Genomic DNA, 20,478 nt, shown 5'->3' with positions numbered 1-20,478 from the left:
TCATACCACCCATTCTCCCTGTAAGGAAACCCAATGGGGAATATCAGATGGTGCAGGACCTCAGGGCAGTCAATGAAGCCCCCAAGGATATACATCCAGTCCTCCCTAACCCTTACACCCTGCAGGCCACTCTATTTTCCCCAAGTCCTGGTATTCTGTATTCCATTTAAAAGATGACTTCTTCTGTATTCCATTAGCCCCAGACTCACAAGAAAGTTTTGCTTTTCAGTGGCAGGACCCAAACACGTAAAAAAAAAAAAATACTGCTGGACAGTGCTGCCCCAAAGGTTCAAAAATTCCCCCACCATCTTTGGAGGAACTTTAGCTAAAGACCTGAAAGATCGACATCTGGAGGAGGGAACCTTCCTCCACTATGTAGACAACATTCTGATCGCCAGGCTTATTAAGGAAGGCTCTGAACCATCCAGAAACACCTAGCCAATAAAAGATATGAGGTGTCCAAGAAAAAGGCTCAAATAGCACAAACTAGGGTGACCCACTCAGGCTTCATTCTCACAGAAGTTCAGAGAAGCCTACCCCAGGAAAGGAAAGAAGCCATTTGCAGCCTCACCTTCTCCTAAAACTATAAGACAACTTAAGGGTTTCCCGGGGATGGCCAGGCTTTGCCACATCTGGATCCCTAACTATGGTCCATTAGCTAGGCCTCTATATTAAAAGTTCAAAGGAAAGGATGATGATCGTTTTGAATGGAATTCAGAAAGTGAAGGGACCTTTCAAGAATTGAAAAAGCAATTACTTCAGGTCCCTGTCCTAGCCCCCCCCACCAGATTTAGTTAAACACTTTGACCTTTACATTCATGAGAGGAGGATCTCCTTGGGGTATTAGGTCAAAACATGGGACCCTTACTCGGGTGGTTGTTTATTTCTCTAAACAATTACGTCAAGTCACAAAGGGATGGCCTCCTTGCCTTCGGGCTGAGGAAGCTACTGCAGCCCTGATAAAGGAGGCTGAAAAGTTAATGTTTGGTCAGCCAGTCACTATATGGACTCCACAGCAGATTCACATTTTAGTAAGTTCTAAGGGAACAGAATGGCTATCCCCTGGAAGGTCGACTCAAGTTCAGACTATGCTTTTAGACAATCCAGTGGCTATCGTAATAACCTGTCACGCACTAAATCCTGCCACCCTACCCACAGAAATGGGGTCCCTGGAGCGTGACTGTATAGAAACCACAGACGCCATCTATTCCAGTAGTCCCAAGCTAGGAAATGAGCCTCTTCCAAATGCCAAAAAGGAATGGTTCACAAACAGGAGCAGTTTTATGAGAGGGGGAAAAGTCTGACAGGATACACTGTAACCTCCTGGACCCAAGTCACAGAAGCAAGAGGGCTACCTTCCAGGGACTTCTGTCCAAAAGTCTTAGAGCTCAGGACTGGGAGGATCTTCAATGTTTACACAGATTCCCAGTACGCATATGCCATCCTCCATGTACATGGGGCTATTTGGAAGGAAAGAGGTATGCTTACTGCAGAGAACAAACAGCTGGAACGTGGCTTAAGCATACTGAAGCTCTTAGAAGTAGTACAGCTTCCCAGAGGTCTCTCTGAGTGGGCTGGAGCGTGGCCGCGGCTGCTCGCTCCAGACGGCCACACCGTGGCAGAGGAGGAGCTTGAGGCGCTGAGGAAGCACAGGCGGGCCGAGCTGCAGGCGAAGCACGGGGACCCTGGCGATGTAGCACAACAGGAAGCAAAGCATAGGGAAGCAGAAATGAGAAACAGTATCTTAGCCCAAGTTCTGGATCAGTCAGCCCGGGCCCGATTAAGTAACTTAGCACTTGTAAAGCCTGAGAAAACTAAAACAGTAGAGAATTACCTTATACAGATGGCACGGTATGGACAACTAAGTGGGAAGGTATCAGAACAAGGTGTAATAGAAATCCTCGAAAAAGTAAACCAACAAACAGAAAAGAAAACAAAAGTTAAATTCAACAGAAGAAAAGTAATGGACTCTGATGAAGATGGCGATTATTGAATTTAAGTCGTCTAGAGACTGGGACTTTATGGAGCAATTCTAGGACGGATAATACTTGGCAGAAGTTAAGATCTTGATAGGATGTTTACTTTGTTTATTGTCTACATGCCTTTTAGAAATAAACTTGTTATGCAAAATTAAAAAAATAATAAAAAAGAAGTAGTACAGCTTCCAAAAAAGGTGGTGGTAACTCATCGTAGGGGTCGCCAAAAGGGGGATGCAGAGGGAAACAACAAGGCAGATGTGACTGCCAAAAGGGTGGCCAGGGAACCAGTAACTTGGCAACTACCCCTCATACCTCGAAGGCCAGATCCATCCAATTATTCCCCAATCTGCATAAAGGAAGAATTAGACAAAGTGCAAAAACGGGGCTTCATTAGAGATCTAGGAGGCCATGGGTGGCTAGTTAATGAACACGAACCATGGTGCATAGCCCGGCTGTCCCTGTAAATCTCCATCCTTTTCCCCAGTTTCTGATGACGCACTTGCCTCTCACCCCTTAAAAGTCCCCCACTTTCCTCCTTTCAGGAAGAATGTGCCTTTACAGCATGAGCTACCCTTCTCCATTCCCTGGCCATTGAATAAAAGCCGGTCTTGCTTGAGCCAAACTCAGTTTCATTATTGGCAGCACGAACCTAAGGGGGAAAGAACACCCTGACCGAGCCGGGGGGCTTCGGTTCAGCTAGGACCCCAAGAGGGGGGCCTCACGTCTAAGTCGTTTAACATCCTCTGTCGCCAAAAGGTTAAATTGTCTCACTCAGGGATACGAACAGTTAGAGCCAAAGTCTGGTGACATACATAGCTAAAGGGAGCTGGGGAGTTCTGCTTCTCTACCCCGGGTTATGACGATGCCCGAAATCAGGAGGCAGTAGTTACAGAAAATGAACCTGCGCCCTTCAGCGCCTCTCGAGAATGAAGAGCAGTACAAAAGGCAGAGGAGGGATTTGCCACCAGTAAAGCCCATTAACAATTCCCAGGAAATAAAAATAGAAGCTGGGTAATAGTGTCCAACCTTTCTTTTTTCTTCTCCTTTGTGCTTATTCTAGTTTCACCTGCCCATAGGCTGCCACACGCAGAGGCCCTGTACCCAGCCCTTTGGACCGGAGTTCCTAGAGCCACACAGCCGCGCCTGACACCACAGCTCCACGCAGAGGCGCAGCGCACAGCACTGCGATTCAAGATGGGGGCGGCAGGCCCGTGTGCGGAGACGCTGTGCGTGACACCGTGACCTGGAGTGTGAGCAATACGCCTGCGCCAGACCCGCGAGAACTCGGCGCCCCTCCCCGCTAGGAGAGCCCTAGCAGCCCTGCCCACTGCATATGGGGAGAGTGCGAGCTCGCACCTCTCCGTTTTTTGATCAAAGAATAAAACTTTCCTTTGCTTCTGAACCGAACTCAGTATATCATTCTATTTGGCTCCAACGACACTGGGCTGGAGGACCCTGCTGGGGCCGAATTGAAAGGGTTGTTAACATTTTTGTTGATCAGTTTCTTGTTTACTTGTTGTCAGGTTCCCCCACTAGAATGTGAGCTCCAGTTACCACGTCTCTCCTGCTCAATTCAGTGCCCCGAACCGCACCAGCCCGATAAGGGCAATCGGTAAATGTGAGAATAAAGATAAAACTAAAGGAATGAGATAATGCATGAGCAGACTTTGATTACAGACATCCCACGACAGACTAGTCTCCAAGGGTGACCTACAGCATGTAACTCGAAGCACATTCCATAGAAAGAAGCATGCCCTGGGAATTCCCTGCCGGTCCGGTGGTTAGGACTCCACACTTTCACTACCGAGGGCAGGTCGGGGAACTGAGATCCGGCAAGTCGAGCGGTGGCAAAAAAAAAAAAAAAAAGCATGTCCTGAAGAAGTTCTTAATCTCTGATCTAGAGTTATCACATATTTGAGCACACACTCAGCCTACTAAAATGAATGGTACAGAATATGTGATGATATGCTTTTAATCTTTTTTGCAAAGTTAAATATAGGATAGTATACACAACCATTTTCTTCCTTTCAAAACATCACAATTCATCTTCTAATCAGGGCAGGCATGCACCAAGCCCTGCTGGCAAGGTGTTTCCAATTTCTTTATCCACCGCTCTTTTGCTGTACCGCCATCCACCTGCTAACTACACAGTCCTCAGTGTCATATTTAGGAGTTTAATTCTGGTAAGAAGTGGATGTTTCCTTTTTCTTTCGCAATTATGGCAAGTTGCTGGTGCTCTGAGTAACTATTAGCATTGTAATTAGTCCCGTAGATGTCTATTTTATTCAACGTACTCATTATCATATGAAATTATTTTGTCTCTCCAATAACATGTCAGCTGCATGACAACAGAAATCTTGTCATAATTGTTCTCCTTATATCCCTCTCCCCACCCCATCCCCAGTGCACAGAACACTACTAAACTCAACGCTGGCACTTAGTAAATATTTGGATGAAAGTACAAATGATTGAATAGATGAATGAACCAATGAACTGTGTCTCACTGTTAGCTATGGATTTCATGTGTAAGATGTCTTTCTATTCTTGTCTGTTTCATCAGCTTTAGCTGTACTGAGTTACCCATGTAAACACAGGCAGAATATAGAAACCTAGCTTCAGTCAATGGTCATTATTTCTAAAATAAATCCAAACTGAATGATGTTAATTTTGTGTCCCATGTTCCTCATACGCAAACTCAGTGAAGCAGATGCTGTCATTGCTCTGACACCATCTGCAACTCCTTATATACCAAGGACTGCTTCTCTTCCTGATGATGTCTTGGAATATGATAACATGACAGTGCCTAGGAATTAATGCCTCAGAAGCAACCCTCAACTAATGAAGGGTAGGAGCTGGTGGATAAAATCTAACACTTCCCTGTCCCTCAGTGGAACAATGCTGAGGCATATTCTATACAGCATTTCCAGTGGCATTTGGAGCCCTGGTTGCCCATGGCAGACACCACTAATTAACAGAACTTATTTGGTTTTCCTCCCTTCCTTGACTGACTTCTCCACTCTCTCATAGAAGACAGAGCACCTGATATCATTGCCCGGGGATTGAATCCAAATCCTTGTCCCCAGGTCTCCTTTTGGGATGATACGAGGTAAGACATTGCAGAATAATGTAAGTATCTATCACATACAGTTGTTGAAAGGATTCACTGAGTTAATACAAGTAAAGTGATTAGAAGAGTGCCTGGGATGTAGTCTATGGTTCATAAATGTTATTTATGCATTGTTATCTTGCATTATTTGTCTCCTCTGACCTACTTCCCCTTAATTTTGCCAGTATTGGTTCTCTATTTGGGTCCACACCTTTCCTCTTGATAGTTGTCTCAATCCCCAATCAATCTCTGAAATTTCTAGATGAAGTTCATCTACCTCCTTTTGAACCCACTTTTCTTTATTGCTCTATGCATTTATTAGCTGATATTAATGCAGCAGAGGGGACAAAAGCTCACAAACACTACACACATTCCACAAGATGCACTGCAGGAAAAATGTGACTAAGAAGGATCAATAGTATCCTAGGGTCTTGGTGGCCACATTCATGGTGGAGGTGGACCTCTTATTCCTGGAGAAGGGGGTCTCATTCCTGGAGGGGGCATGCCTATTGGAGTCCCTCAAGTAGGGGAAGCCTAATTGGTGGGCCCATGGGTGGTCCCATACCAGGTGCAGGAGCCATAATTCCTGGAGGTAGGGTTGCTCAACCAACAGGTATGGGGACAGTCCCCTGTCCTGGTGGATACTGAGCTGGGGCTCCAGCAGTGCTGGCAGTAGCAGCACCTGCAGCAGCTGCTACAGTGCCTCTTCCCTGTAGGGTCATTACCTGTTGGGATGCCTCACCCCTAACCCCTCAGACAGGGCCTGCTAATCTAGCAGGAGGCTGGGGAATTGGAAAACCAGGTGGAACACCTCTGCCAGCTGCTCTACCGACCTCAGGGCCTCCTCCAGCTCCAGCAAGTGATATCCAAGCAATGCCAGTATCTTTGGGGGGTGGTCCCTCCACAGTCATGGAAACCAAGTTCTCCTGGCACAGCAACACCAGATCCAAAGCCCGCTTTTCTTCACGCTCTGGCTGCTTCGAATGCTTTGGCTTGATCTTCCTGAACTCATCACAATCACAGAGCATCAAGTTCATATGCTCGTCAAAAGCCTTAAAGGTGCCAGTGAAGATCCAATCATCTTGCAGGACTCATCTCACCCTATAGTCAATGTGCTGCAGCGTCTTGCTGCTCTTCCCCACAGTCATGATTGCTGCTCCACCAAATCCAATGTGCACAGGAAAGTTTCGGGATCCTTAAGACCTAAGGGAAGGCTACAGATTAAGGTAAGTCGAAGGTTCTCCACCAAACAATGCAAGCTGGGGCAGAAGCTTCAAACAGCAGCTAGAGCCTGTTTTTATTTTGTTTGTTTGTTTTCTCTTGAAATCAGCTACCTGGGTGTTCCAATACTGCTTTAACCACCTCTTGGTATCTCAGCTAAGAATGCCTGTCTCAATTCTGCATGGAAATCCACCACAGTTACTTGCTGCTGCTGCTGAGATCGCCTCGGGTACAGGTGACACTCTTGGTTGCTCAGTGAGGTTATCCTTCTATGTTTGACTGGGACTTCTACCTCTGGTACGTGCTGTTCCACAGTCTATCTCAGGTGTAAATGGTCCCTGGCCTGCTCCATCACACCGCTGGCCTCAGAACAGAACAGAACAGGTCAGGCATCTCCAGCGGCCACCCCACTCTGCGCTGCTCCTGCCACGGCAGCACCATCCAATCACTCCGGCTCAGGCTGCACATGTGTGGCCACCCCCCTGAACCCACTTTCGATAGCTGCCTTTCAACTTGCCTTTCTTTAGGCCATCCCCAACAGCTTCAGAGGTAGGAACGTGAAACTCGACAGATCTGATTTAAAAGACTTACATCACTGCTGAGAAATAGCTGAGGACACTCAGGTTTTCCTGCTTGGCCTTTTTCTCCCTGGAGAAATATATTGCTAAAGCAACTGCTAGGTGAGCATTTAAGAACAATTATAGTAGATCCAACTGACCTAGTATGTAGCTGGAAAGCTCATTCTCCTTTCTTACTGGTGTCAGTGCTCTGAATTTCTTGAGTTAACTTTCAGCTAAGATTTATTCTAGAACAATTCCAGAATGTCTGACTTTACAAAGCAACTGGGTCAATTCCCTTAATGTGTTATGAGCTGTGACTTCACTATATAAAAACCCTTAGAATACAGTCAGGTAGTCCCCTTTCTGATATTCATTTTTATCCTTTCTCCCAATGACTAAAGGTTATGAAACGCTGTGAATATGCAATAAATACATCTTATTGGATTGGTATTAAAATTATAAAACAGTAAATTCTCTTTTGCATGTGGATATCTCTGCAACAACAGGATAATCTCTATTTAAACTAGCTGCCCCAAGAACCCTCCTACACTGTTGGTAGGAATGTATGTTGGTGTAGCTACTACGAAAAACAATATGGAGGTTCCTCAGAAAACTAAAAGTAAAACTACCATATGATCCAGCAATTCTACTCCTGGGCATATACCCAGACAAAACTATAATTCAAAAAGATACATGCACCCCTATGTTTATAGCAGCACTATTCACAATAGCCAAAACATGGAAGCAACCTACGTGTCCATCGACTGGTGAATGAATAAAGAAGATGTGGTACATATATACAATGGAATAAGACTCAGCCATAAAAAAATAAGGAAATAATGCCATTTGCAGCAATATGGATGCAACTAGAAATTATCATGCTAAGTGAAGCAAGTCAGAAAGAGAAAGACAAATAACACGGATATCACTTATATGTGGAATATAAAATATGGCAAAAATGAACCTATCTACAAAACATAAACAGACTCACAGTAAAAGGGAGCACACTTGTGGTCGCCAAGGGGGTGGGGTAGAGAGAGAGGGATGGACTGGGAGTTCTGGGTTAGTAGATGCAAACTATTACATTGAGAATGGATAAAAAACAAGGTCCTACTGTATAGCACAGGAAACTATATCTAATCGCCTGGGACAGGGTAATGGAACAGAATATAAAAAAAGAATGTATATATGTGTATAACTGAGTCACTTCACTGTACAGCAGAAATTAGCACAACATGGTATATCAACTATACTTAAAAAATTAAAAGTATTCCATCAAACATTTAGGGAAGAGCTAACACCTATCCTTATCAAACTTCCAAAATATAGCAAAGGGAGGAACACTCCCAAACTCATTCTACAAGGCCACCATCACCCTGATACCAAAACTAGACAAAGATGTCACAAAAAAAGAAAACTACAGGCCAATATCACCGATGAACATAGATGCAAAAATCCTCAACAAAAGACTAGGAAACAGAATCCAGCACCACATTAAAAGGATCATACACCATGATCAAGTGGGGTTTATCCTAGGAAGGCAAGGATTCTTCAAAATATGCAAATCAATCAATGTGATAAACCATATTAAAACATTGAAGGAGGAAAACGATATAATCATCTCAATCGATGCAGGAAAGACTTTCGACAAAATTCAACACCCATTTATGATAAAAACCCTCCAGAAAGTAGGCATAGAGGGAACTTACATCAACATAATACAGGCCATATATGACAAACCCACAGCCAACATCACTCTCAATGATGAAAAACTGAAAACATTCCCTCTCAGATCAGGAACAAGACAAGGTTGCCCACTCTCACCACTGCTATTCAAAACAGTTTTGGAAGTCCTAGCCACTGCAATCAGAGAAGAAAAAGAAATAAAAGGAATCCAAATTGGAACAGAAGAAATAAAACTGTCGCTGTTGGCAGATGACATGATACTATACATAGGTAATCCTAAAGATGCTACCAGAAAACTACTAGAGCTAATCAATGAATTCAGTAAAGTAGCAGGATACAAAATTAATGCACAGAAATCTCTTGCATTCCTATACACTAATGATGAAAAATTGGAAAGAGAAATTAAGGAAACACTCCCTTTAACATTGCAACAAAAAGAATAAAATACCTAAGAATAAACCTCCTAAAGAGGCACAAGACTTGTATGCAGAAAACTATAAGACACTGATGGAAGAAATTAAAGATTATATAAACAGATGGAGAGATATACCATGTTCTTGGATTGGAAGAATCAATATTGTAAAAATGACTATACTACCCTAAGCAATCTACAGATTCAATACAAGCCCTATCAAACTACCACTGGCATTTTTCACAGAACTAGAACAACAAAATTCACAATTTGTATGGAAACACAAAAGACCCCGAATAGCCAAAGCAATCTTGAGAAAGAAAAACAGAGCCAAGGAATCAGACTCTCTGACTTCAGACTATACAACAAAGCTACAGTAATCAAGATAGTATGGTACTGGCACAAAAACAGACATATAGATCAAAGGAACAGGATAGAAAGCTCAGAGATAAAGCCACACACATATGGTCACCTTATTTTTGATAAAGGAGGCAAGAATACACAATGGAGAATGTGTCCATTGACAGATGAATGGATAAAGAAGTTGTGGCACTTATATACAGTGGAATATTAACTCGGCCATAAAAAATGAAATTGAGTTGTTTGTAGTGAGATTGATGGGCCTAGAGTCTGTCTTACAGAGTGAAGTAAGTCATAAAGAGAAAAACAAATACTATATGCTAAAACGTATATATGGAATGTAAGCAAAAAAAAGTAAGGTTCTGAAGAACCTAAGGGCAGGACAGGAATGAAGACCCAGACGTAGAGAATGGACTTGAGGACATGGAGAGGGGGAAGGGTAAGCTGGGACGAAGTGAGAGAGTGGCATGGACATATATACACTACCAAATGTAAAACAGATAGCTAGTGGGAAGCAGCCACATAGCACAGGGAGATCAGCTCTGTGCTTTGTGTCCACCTAGAGTGGTGGGATAGGGAGGGTGGGAGGGAGATGCAAGAGAGAGGAGATATGGGGATATATGTATATGTATAGCTGATTCACTTTGTTATAAAGCAGAAACTAACACACCATTGTAAGCAATTATACTCCAATAAAGATGCTAAAAAAATTAAAAATAAAAATAAACTCACTGCCCCGAAATTTATAACCAAAGTTATAGATATTAAAATACCTTTGTGATGAATTAGTCTGACATAATTGTGATATATATAATGAGGATGACTTCTCTTTATCCGTTATTTTAAAGTGTGGTGAAATATACATAAGATAAAATTTACCATCTTTACCATTTTGAGGTTAATACAGTTCAGTAGTGTTAAGTACACTCACATTTTGGGACAAGCAATCTCAAAATTTCTATTCATCTTGCAAAACTGAAATGCTACACCCATTAAACAACTCATTTCCCCTTCCCCTGAGTCACTGGCAACTAACCTCCTTTCTTTCTCTATGAATTTTTTTACTCTAGGTACTTCATAGAAATGGAATCGCACAGCGTTTGTCGTCTTATTTCACTTAGCAGAATGTCCTCAAGGTTCATCCATGTTGTAGCGTGCATTAGAATTCCCCTCCTTTTTAAGGCTGAATAATACGCCATTGTATGTACACACCACATTTTGTTTATCCATTCATCCATCGATGGACACCTGGATTGTGCCAACTTTTTGACAATTATGTATAACGCTGCTATGAACATGGTTGTGCAAACACCTCTTTGAGACCCTGCTTTCAATCCTGTTAGGTATATACACAGAAGTGGGATTGCTGAATCATATAGTAATTACATTCTTAATTTGGGGTGAACTGTTATACTGTTTTCCATGGCAGCTGTACCATTTTATATTTCCACAAACAGTGCACAAGGACCACAATTTCTCTACAAGGTGACTCCATTTCTTCAACTATCTCTGAATGTTACCACATCTTGGTCTCCATTTTCTTTTAGCCTTTCTTACAAATTGTATATATCCTATTTACATACTCTTATTTACCTTTGAACAATTTTTTAAACAGAAAAGCCCAACTGAGATTTACTACATCAGAGTTTTTACACATATTTTAACCAGGTCCTCAAGGTGATTCTAATGCACACCTGGGCTAGATAATGGTAAATATTTTCTCCTGGATTTAAAAAGCATATGCATTATATCCAGACAAAACTATAATTCGTAAAGATACATGCGCCCCTATGTTCATAGCAGCACTATTTACAATAGCCAAGACACGGAGACAACCTAAATGTACATCAACAGATGAATGGATAAAGAAGATACACACACACACACACACACACACACACACACACACACAATGGTGTATTACTCTGCCATAAAGAAGACTGAAATAATGCCATTTGCAGCTACATGGATGGACCTAGAGATTATCATACCAAGTGACGTTAAGCCAGAAAGAGACAAATTCCATATGATATCACTTATATGTGGACTCTAAAATATGACACAAATGAACTTATCTACGAAAGAGAAAAAGGCTCATAGACATAGAGAGAACAGACTTGTGGTTGCCAAGGAGGAAGGGGCCAGGGAGGGGTTGGATTGGGAGTTTGGGTCTAGCAGATGGAAACTAATATATATAGAATGCATAAACAGCAAGGTCCTATTGTATAGCACAGGGAGCTGTATTCAACATCCTATAATAAACCATAATGGGAAAAAAATAAATAAAAAGCATATGCATTAATGTTCCCTAGGTTTAAGGTGATTCTTTTCCTTTGAGGGAAAAATGTTTATTTCCTCCAAGATGGACTAGTCTATGCTCCATCCTAGCATCCTGCCTCAGTCAGTGAGTCCTACCTAGTACGGGGAGAATACAGGAGAATCTAGGCATGGTGGACTGTCCCCTAGTAAAGTAAGTTTTGCCTTCAGTTCTTGATCAGTTAAGAGGGAGAAAGAAGAGAAGGGTAATTTGTCAAGAAAAAATGGTAGAACACAGGAAAAGTGCTAAAACTCCTGACATCCTAATTTTTGTCACATGATAGGCACTCTAGAGACATGGTCTCTTTAACTTTATTTCTATAAGAGGTAATATTTACCTATTTAAAGATAATGAAACTAAGAGCATAAATTTTAACATTTTCAGATGAGAGGATTCAATCTAATGTCTGCCTGTCTTCTTGTACTATTTATTATTTTACCCACTCCAATAGAGATAGTAAGATTTTTGAGAAAAAGGACCACATGTGTCCATTTAACCCAAGTGCTTGACAGACACAAGGTACACAATAAATATTTATGAAATATGTCTTAAATGAATAATTGTTCACAGGAGTGTGCTGCCTCCTTTTGCCAGATTAACTCCAGTAGAAAGCGGAGAAACAGTTAATATTCCTGATATTTTTATGCAATTCACTTTTAGGCGGACTCCCAACCGCTGCGCCACCAGGGAAGCCCCTGTCTTTCTCTTTCTGACTTACTTCACTCTGTATGACAGACTCTAGGTCCATCCACCTCATTACAAATAGCTCAGTTTCGTTTCTTTTTATTGACATTTTTTGATAGCACAAGCCTCAGACAGAGATATCTCTTAAAGCTGTAGATGATTCAGGAAAGCCTGTTAAACCTCAGATTCATAATCACAGTAGGCAATGGTGGTTCATTTCCTAAGCTCAACTTGTCACACCTTTTGATCAAGGAGAGCCAGGCTAATGGTGACTATGATTTATCACCCTTCCAGAAGAACCACAGATCCTATTCTACTGTGCCTTGAACACATTTTTTTTTTTTTGCCTTGAACACATTTATAGCTTCTTTAGACTAAGCATCAATTACCTCAATGTAAAAAAAAAAAGTCAACAATGAATAAAAAAGTGGGTTTGCTTCTAAGTACATAAAATCTGTCTCTTTATAAATCCTCTCCAAGGGCTCCTAATGACATATAGCTCATATTGTAGTCATAGAATAAGCTGTACTTGCCCCTGGACCTTCTCAGGCTAGTAACACATTAGACAGTTGTGATGTGCATTGATTCTCTCATACCATTCACTGCCTTATATTTCCAAAGAGCTAGTAGCTCAGTGCTAATGAGGTCAAGGTCCCAGGTTTGATTCCTCATGGGCACAGATGATTATCACTCTCACGTTTAGACATATAAATATCACTGAACCTTGCCAGCTTGGACTACTTTTTCTTCATGGACAAATTCTTATAGAGAAAAGTGGGTCATTTCAACCTCTGGGTCTCAATGTTCTACTGAATAAAATGAGAATAATAATAATAGATCCTTATTACCTACCTATCCTGCCTATACTCCATGCTAAGCCACAAGCAGAGGTCTCCCCAGAGACACTGGGGGCCCAATTTGGACAGACACAGAGAACTTCTGGAAGGCCAGCATGCATGCAATGATTTTCAAGATCCCGGATCTGTGGTGATTTTGCTCATTGTGATTATGGACTGAGGTACCCATTTAGTCCTAATACAACCAGAGATAACACATTGTGAGAGAGATGAAAAATGACATGTAACACTAACTGTGTGTGTTTCCTCCAAGGGGATTTTTTCGATTTCTGCTGCGTAAGAGAAGCTCAGGGGAAAGTGAGAGTCAGGTAAATTGGACGAGGATAAAGTACTGTGGCCAGAGAAAGCAGGGCAGATGCAGAATTAATATTTCCCTTTCTGTGTTCTAGGAGGGCTTTTTCAGGAGAAGGCAGCCACTTTGACTTAGGAATACGTATAGGCCTCTCAACGCCACATGCAAGGAAAACATGGCACAAAAGCTACACGACAGGGAGTCTTCTGATGAGGATGAGATATTCTATAAGGATGCAGGGTAAATGATAGGGGACAGTATAAAATTCTCATCTAAAATGAGGAAATAATGAAAACTATAATTGTTCCTTTCAAAAGTAAAAGCCTTGGCATTATTCGTCTTACCCCAGGGAAGTCATCAAAGCCCCAGCAGAGAAGCTTCTGGCTGCCGATTGGATGGATGAAGAGGCGGGTGAGGAATGTGAGACAGCACACGAGACTGTCACAGAGTGAGCCCTGTTCTGCCTCAAGCCACCTGCAGATTTTATTTTTTAATATTGGCTTTCATCATTGCTTGTAAAATACTTATTTTCTCATATTAAAATGTATAAATTCATAACCAAGTCTAACCATGTGGTAAGGAATTAAAATGTAAATAGTTGAGTATTTATATACCAGTAACAAGGGCCTGCAAGAAGAAGCAGAGCTGAAACTAGAATCCTTCATGGTAGCCAGTACTTCCACAAGAGGAAATGTGGGCAAAGGAGGATGAGTAGAAGGATGAAGAGGGGCTTCCCTGCATTGTTTCCCCAGTATCATCTGTCCCTGGGAACTGGAAAACATACCATCTTCAAGGGGCGTAGATCATTAAATCAAATAACAATTTATTCTGGTTCTCTGTCTCCTGGTTCATCAAGTACCAGTTATTTACAACATGCTCGACCTCCTGCCCATAGAGGATCATCTACTTCTGGCCCCTCTCGTACGGTCATTGTGGTTGCCAGAATATTTGGATCACTGGGCCTCCCTCCACTGTGGAGCCAAGGCCTGACTTTTCTTCCGGGTTCTCAAACTCATGACAAATGTGTACCCTGTCTTGGTAGGGGGTTCTCCACCATTTCAAGCTGGTGGAAAATTCCCATGAGGTTGTTTTTTTTCTTTAAAAAAACCCCCAACCCTTGGATAACTAGCAGGGAAGTGCCAGAAAGACAGGGTAAAGAAGAACGTGTGAGAGCAGCCATTGCCCAAGATGGCCCTCCTCAGGCCCTGGCCTCTCCTGACCCCACTGCGGGTCAGCTGTGTGCTGCTTGGCTCCCTACAGCTCAGCCCAGCACCTAACCTACCCACCTCCTGCCTCACCCAGCACAGGCCCCGGGCTGCATGATTCCAAGTGACTATATAATGACAGTGCCACCTGAGGAAGGTGCAAAGGCTCTTCCACTCCTGCCAAGAAAGTCATTAATCACATTTATTAAGTCAGTGAGAGTTAAATACATTAATGAGTAAAAGAAATTCTGGATGAACACGATTTGATAATGTACCAAAATGACCACAGATAGTGCTGGTGGTTTAGTAATATGGGGTGAAGAATGGTGCAAGCCATGGGGTGATAGCACACGGTCCCCCAGAGGATCAGTGGGCCTGGGAGATAGCCCAGCAGGTTCTGCTGGTTGGGTGGGGTTCCGAGAAAAGTGAATGGCCCATCGGTTCTTCTGATTTATTAGTTTGCTGATGCTGCATGAGAGACATCTGTTCTCTCAGTGCCTGCCCAAGTCACCTCCCAAAGTTTCTTACTGAGAATGAAAGACAAGTGTTTTTCTCTGGGCGGTGACTTCAGTGAGGCAACAAGTATTTACTGTGTTTAAGGCGCATGACTAATACTAGTAACGATAGGAAGCAGCAGCAGCCAGCATTTACCACTTGCTTGCTTGGTGCCAAGCCCTGGGTTAGGCATCTTATGGTCTTATTTAGCCCAACAGTCCGTGGAAGCATGTCTTGTTATCCTCATTTGACAGATAGGAAACAGGGTTTAAAGAATGTAGGTAACCTGCTCAAGGGCCCAAGGCCCCACGTCCAAAAGTGTGAGTTAAGGTTGGAGCCCAGAACTGTTAGACTCCGACAGGGATGCAGAGAAGTATAAGCTGTGTTTGCCACCAAAGAGTTGATAGCAATGATAATAATGAGGAGAAGGAGGCAACTGCTGTTTATTGAGCACCTGCTATGGACCAGGTACAGTACTAGGCACTTTGGTTACACTATTAGGTCACAAGAGCGGAAGGTCCCCATGCCCGCTCAAACTCTGTAATGAGTGGGGGTCTGATTTCAATAAGAGAGGTGATCACAAGACAGGGAGCTGACGAGAAACCAGGGGTAGAGATCCTTGTACTGCTGGGCTTCCCAACGTGCGGACCAGGATTCTGGGTAGCTCCAAGTTCCTATTTTGGGAGATTTCCATTATTTCAAAGTCGGTACATAAATGAGGCTTAGATAATATTTTTTGTATCATACTACCTCAGATTTGTACAATTTTTTATTAGTCTCAAATGCTACCCTACCGTATTTGTAAATTGAAATTCCCAAGAGTAAGATTCTGCTTTGCCCAGCTTGACCTAGATTGGGCAGTGTTTTTGCAAGAGCCAGAGACTTCACCTGGGCAGCCTGTGAGTGAGCTGTCTCTCCTTGCATCAGGGACTCATCCCTGGCCGTGGCCCAGAAGCAGGAGGGGTGCCCAGGGTCAGGTGGTACAAAACATGGCCGCCTGGGGCTGCCTCTGTCACCATCTTACGATGGACAAACTAGCTCAGAGTCCAACTCCTTACTGAGACCTGAGAGATAGAAGGGGAGAGGGAGATACAAGGCCAACAGCTACTAAATGAATGAAAATTTTGATTACGATGAAATCTGTCAGAGAAATGAGTCACTTTTTAAAAGATAATAAATGAGACCATATATGATTAGGGCAAAAATGATACAGAGAAGAAAATTGTAGGATTTAGAGGAGGGAAGGTTAGGAAACTAGGGAGGGTCCATGAAAAAGGTAGAACTTGTTCTGGGCCTGGATTATATGCCAGACACTGTGCCTGGTGCTGGGGAAAGAGTTGGTTAGGACAAAGTCCCTGCTCTTGTGGGGCCCTAAGACTGAGAGGAGGCACAGACACCTGAAGACATATTATACATAGAAGACAGTGTGTTGACATGACAATGGCAGTGTACCAAGAAGTGGTTCACTTCTTGGTTGGCTGGAAAGGAGTAAATGTGAGGGATGTCTTAGAGGAGGGGAAGAAGAAGGAAGCCAAACAGAAGTTTCTTGGGAGGATGAAATGAAGGAAAGGCATTCTAGACGGAGGACAGTACAGAGGCAAGAGGCATGAAATCTTGGGTGGGCTTGAAGCGTGTGCAGTCTGGTGTTCCCAAGCATGAAGCACAAGGAGGAAAGGGCAGCAGGTGAGCCTGTGCGGGGCGAGCAGAGAACCAATCCCAAAGGGCCTGGTCAAGGCACATGGCCTTGAGCGAACAGAGCACAAACTACAATGTTTTAAAGAGAGAAGAGACATGACCAAGCTCTAGTTTTATAAAGAGTACTTTGATGGTGGCCTAAAAGTAGAGAGGCTGAGAGGTCAACTTGGGTGTTTAGACCAAGTAGGAACTGGGAGAAAATGGGGCACCAGACCAGAGGTTTTGATGCAACTGAAGACCATGTATGGTGGATACACATGAGTGAGAACTGAAAGGACAAGAGCTTATGTTCAGAGAATGAAAGATTGTACTTTTAAGGTATTTTATGACAAATTCCAGATGACGATAAGGTCCAAATGTAACCTGGGAATGGAGATCAGTGAGGTGCTGGGAATCCAGAAAGTGATGAGAAATAATTCGGATAGTCCTGGACACTCATTCCTTTCCCCTTTCAGTAGCTCAGCAAAAAGCTAGCTCAGCAGGTACCAGCGAGAGCAATGGAGAAATAGGCTCTCCCTCCCACTGTGACCATTTCTGTCACCAAGCAGTTGCCACGGTTAGTAGTATAGACGTTCCCTGCCTCACTATCCCTGTAACTGTGATGCACTCCTGGCTGTCTCCTCCTCTACAGGAACTCAACAGGTCATGGGATACACAATCCAGGTAAGTCTGGTCTAATCCCCTTCTCTGAAAGCTTGGGGGATAGAGTGTACTCTGTTACTGTTCTGCTTATAAGTTCCCCCATGAACAATAAAACCCTACTGTATATTTGCACAGTAGGGGGTTGAGGAATATCGTGTCCAGGAAAATCTGTGGGTTGTTGGCATGGCAAGTATTGTGGTAGAGGATAAGACTTGGAGCCCAGGACCGAAGTCCCCAACCGTTACGAGAGCATCATTCATTAATATGCCAGTTCAGTATATTGAGGGTCTCAAGTCTGTCTGGTTCAACCCCTGAATCAGACAGCGTATTGATTATCTGGTGGTATGTAACAGATCACACCAAAATAGTGGCTCAAAACAACAATGAACATTTATTGTTCACAGTTTCTGTGTCAAACCTTTAGGAATATCTTGGGCAGTTCTGGCTCTGGGTCTCTCATGAGGTCCTCAAGATATCGGCCAGGGCTGCAGTCATCTGATGGCTGGACTGAGGCTGCAGGGCCCACTTCCAAGATGGTTCAATCCCTTACCTGGCTGCCAGGGTGGTGCTGGTTGGTAGAGGGAGGCCTATTTCCTCCCTGCATGGGCCTGTCTGTCCACCTGCTACTTGATCGAATTGTCCTCACTACATGATGGCTGGCTTCCTCCAGAGGGAGCTGTCCAAGAGAGAGACAGAGGTTATTATTCCTCTTATGGCCTGGCCCCAGAAGGCACATAGCACCACTTCTGCCACATAGCACGGTTAGAAGTCAGTCACTCGTTCCAGCTCACATTCAAGACGAGGGGATTTAGACTCCACCTTTTGAGGAAAGAAGAGTCAAAGAATTTGCGGATATATTTTAAAACTACCATAAACAAGAAAATAGAAAGCACTCTAGATATTTCAAGCAAAAAAAAAAAAAGCCAGAAAGAGAGAAAGATTATATCCAAACAGTTGGTGCTTAGCATTGAAGGGGCTAATGGTGGTGAAAGTTGGGGATGGGGGCATTGTAGCACTAGCCTTCAGGTTACTTCATCACAGCTGCTTTCCATAGACTCAAAACTGCTGCTGCCACTCAGAAGTCAGGAAACTTTGGGAAACCACGGATGAGGTCATTGCAGCCCCAAAGCCCCAAGGGTGGTGACTAGATGGGGAATATGGAGTCTGCTGCAGAGGAGGAAAGAATGACTTCCATCTGCTTTCCGTCTTCCAAATTTCACACAAGTACATTTTATTGGCAGAACCCTGCTGTCGAGGGGATCTTCCAGCACCTGCAGAGAAGGGGGTAGAAATGGGTGTCAAGAGCCAACCAACACTATCCAACATGCGTCCATATACAGGTATGGTGAGGAAGCACCGCCTGTACTTGGAGAAGTCCTGGAGCCCTACTCCTTTGTTTTAATAGGCTTATGGGTGTCCAAGGCTTTGTAAAAGGCGGGTGTTGTCTACATAGAATAACATGGTGGAGAGCTAGCTGAGTCACAAATCTGGAAGGTGTCACTGTAGTTGGGCAGCAGGTGAGGTACTGGTTGCTGGTGACATGCAGTCAGCCCCAGAGGTGACTGGAGAAACACCTGGAGTTCATCCTTAGTTGGTCTCTGGAATGTTCTCACTGCAGTGAAAGCTGGGTAGACTGCAGGCAGTGCAGCATCGGAGAGAACATAGCTGCCATTTAAAAGGGCTGCCAGAGGAAAGGTGTCCATAGGGAAATATCATTTCTCAAAATATGGTCTGTGGCCCTCTACACTCAAACATCTCTGGGATGCTTCTTTAAAACGTTGATCCTGGGACTTCCTTGATGGTCCAGTGGTAAAGAATCTGCCTTCCAGACTTCCCTGGTGGCACAGTAGTTACGAATCCGCCTGGCAATGCAGGGAACATGGGTTCGAGCCCTGGCCCGGGAAGATCCCACATGCTGCAGAGCAACTAAGCCTGTGTGCCACAAATACTGAGCCTGTGCTCTAGAGTGTGCGAACCACAGCTACTGAGCCCTCGTGCTGCAACTACTGAAGCCCGCTTGCCTAGAGCCCATGCTCCGCAACGGATTAATCCCAAGTATACTTGAGTACCTAATAGAGTATGAGTGTGATAGGTACTAGAAAAAGGATGATAAATCTGTAAATATTGTTCATGAGGTGTTCATAATCTATCTGGAGAAGATTATGGAGATTATCTCCATACACAGATAATGGATACAATGAATAAATGGATACATACACTGACTGCAATGGATAATGATACGGATAATAAATCTATAGTTATTGGTTTGAAACAGTATCAAGATCCAAGTAATTCCTCCAAAGTCAACAATTTTTGAAGTAAAAGAGATCAGAAGTAGGTAATGGGTGGGGATAAGGGTCTGATATATTGAGGTGGAGAAAGTCGTGGGTATGGAGAAATGTGCTTGGTGATTTGGGGGTACTTTAGGAAAATGGGCTAGAAAATAGCTTTTTAAGAATTTCGTACTAGACTGTTGATGGCTTTAATGTTATACCTTGATTTGCATATTTAAGACTCATGAAAACACTCAAGTCGAAGGATTGCATCTTTGGTGGTCATTTCTCACACAGAGTCGGGAAATCTAAATTTTTAAAGTTCAGTGGATAGTTAGCGCTGACTACTTGGTACTCTAGTCTTTTCTGGGAGTTTGAAGATGAAGCCAGCTGCTATAAAGATGTCCGCACCATTCGATCCTGTAAACTCACACTTTGGACTCTACGCTAAAAATACACTTGAATAAAAGCGCTAAACTCCAAGACTTCTGGCCGCCTGGGTTGCAGAAGCAGACCTAGAGAAAGAGACAAGCCAGGAGTGGGAGGGTCGAGGGAGAGGTCCGAGTACCGCCCTCGTCCCACTCCCACCAAGCTGGATCCGCCCCTCAGGCTCCCGTTTCTAAAAACGCGCGAGCGCGCGTGCGCAGGCGCAGTCCGTTTGCGCCGCGAGCCGCGCACGCGCAGTGGCAGTAGG

General features: G+C 43.5%; 3 pseudogenes; 1 reads left to right on the top strand and 2 right to left on the bottom strand.

Annotated features, from left to right (window-relative positions):
- The first annotated feature begins 1,480 nt into the window (after nt 1–1,480).
- Nucleotides 1,481–1,997, top strand: LOC112390866 (programmed cell death protein 5 pseudogene; annotated as a pseudogene).
- Nucleotides 1,998–5,508: 3,511 nt separating this feature from the next.
- Nucleotides 5,509–6,233, bottom strand: LOC112390867 (small nuclear ribonucleoprotein-associated protein N pseudogene; annotated as a pseudogene).
- Nucleotides 6,234–6,439: 206 nt separating this feature from the next.
- LOC112390869 (SNRPN upstream reading frame protein pseudogene) lies at nt 6,440–6,658 on the bottom strand (annotated as a pseudogene).
- Between the last annotated feature and the right edge of the window lie 13,820 nt (nt 6,659–20,478).

This window comes from Neophocaena asiaeorientalis, unplaced genomic scaffold (assembly GCF_003031525.2).
Source record: "Neophocaena asiaeorientalis asiaeorientalis breed wild unplaced genomic scaffold, Neophocaena_asiaeorientalis_V1.1 scaffold738, whole genome shotgun sequence".
NCBI classification, from domain to species: Eukaryota; Metazoa; Chordata; class Mammalia; order Artiodactyla; family Phocoenidae; genus Neophocaena; species Neophocaena asiaeorientalis.
This window is presented reverse-complemented; position numbering and strand designations above follow the sequence as displayed.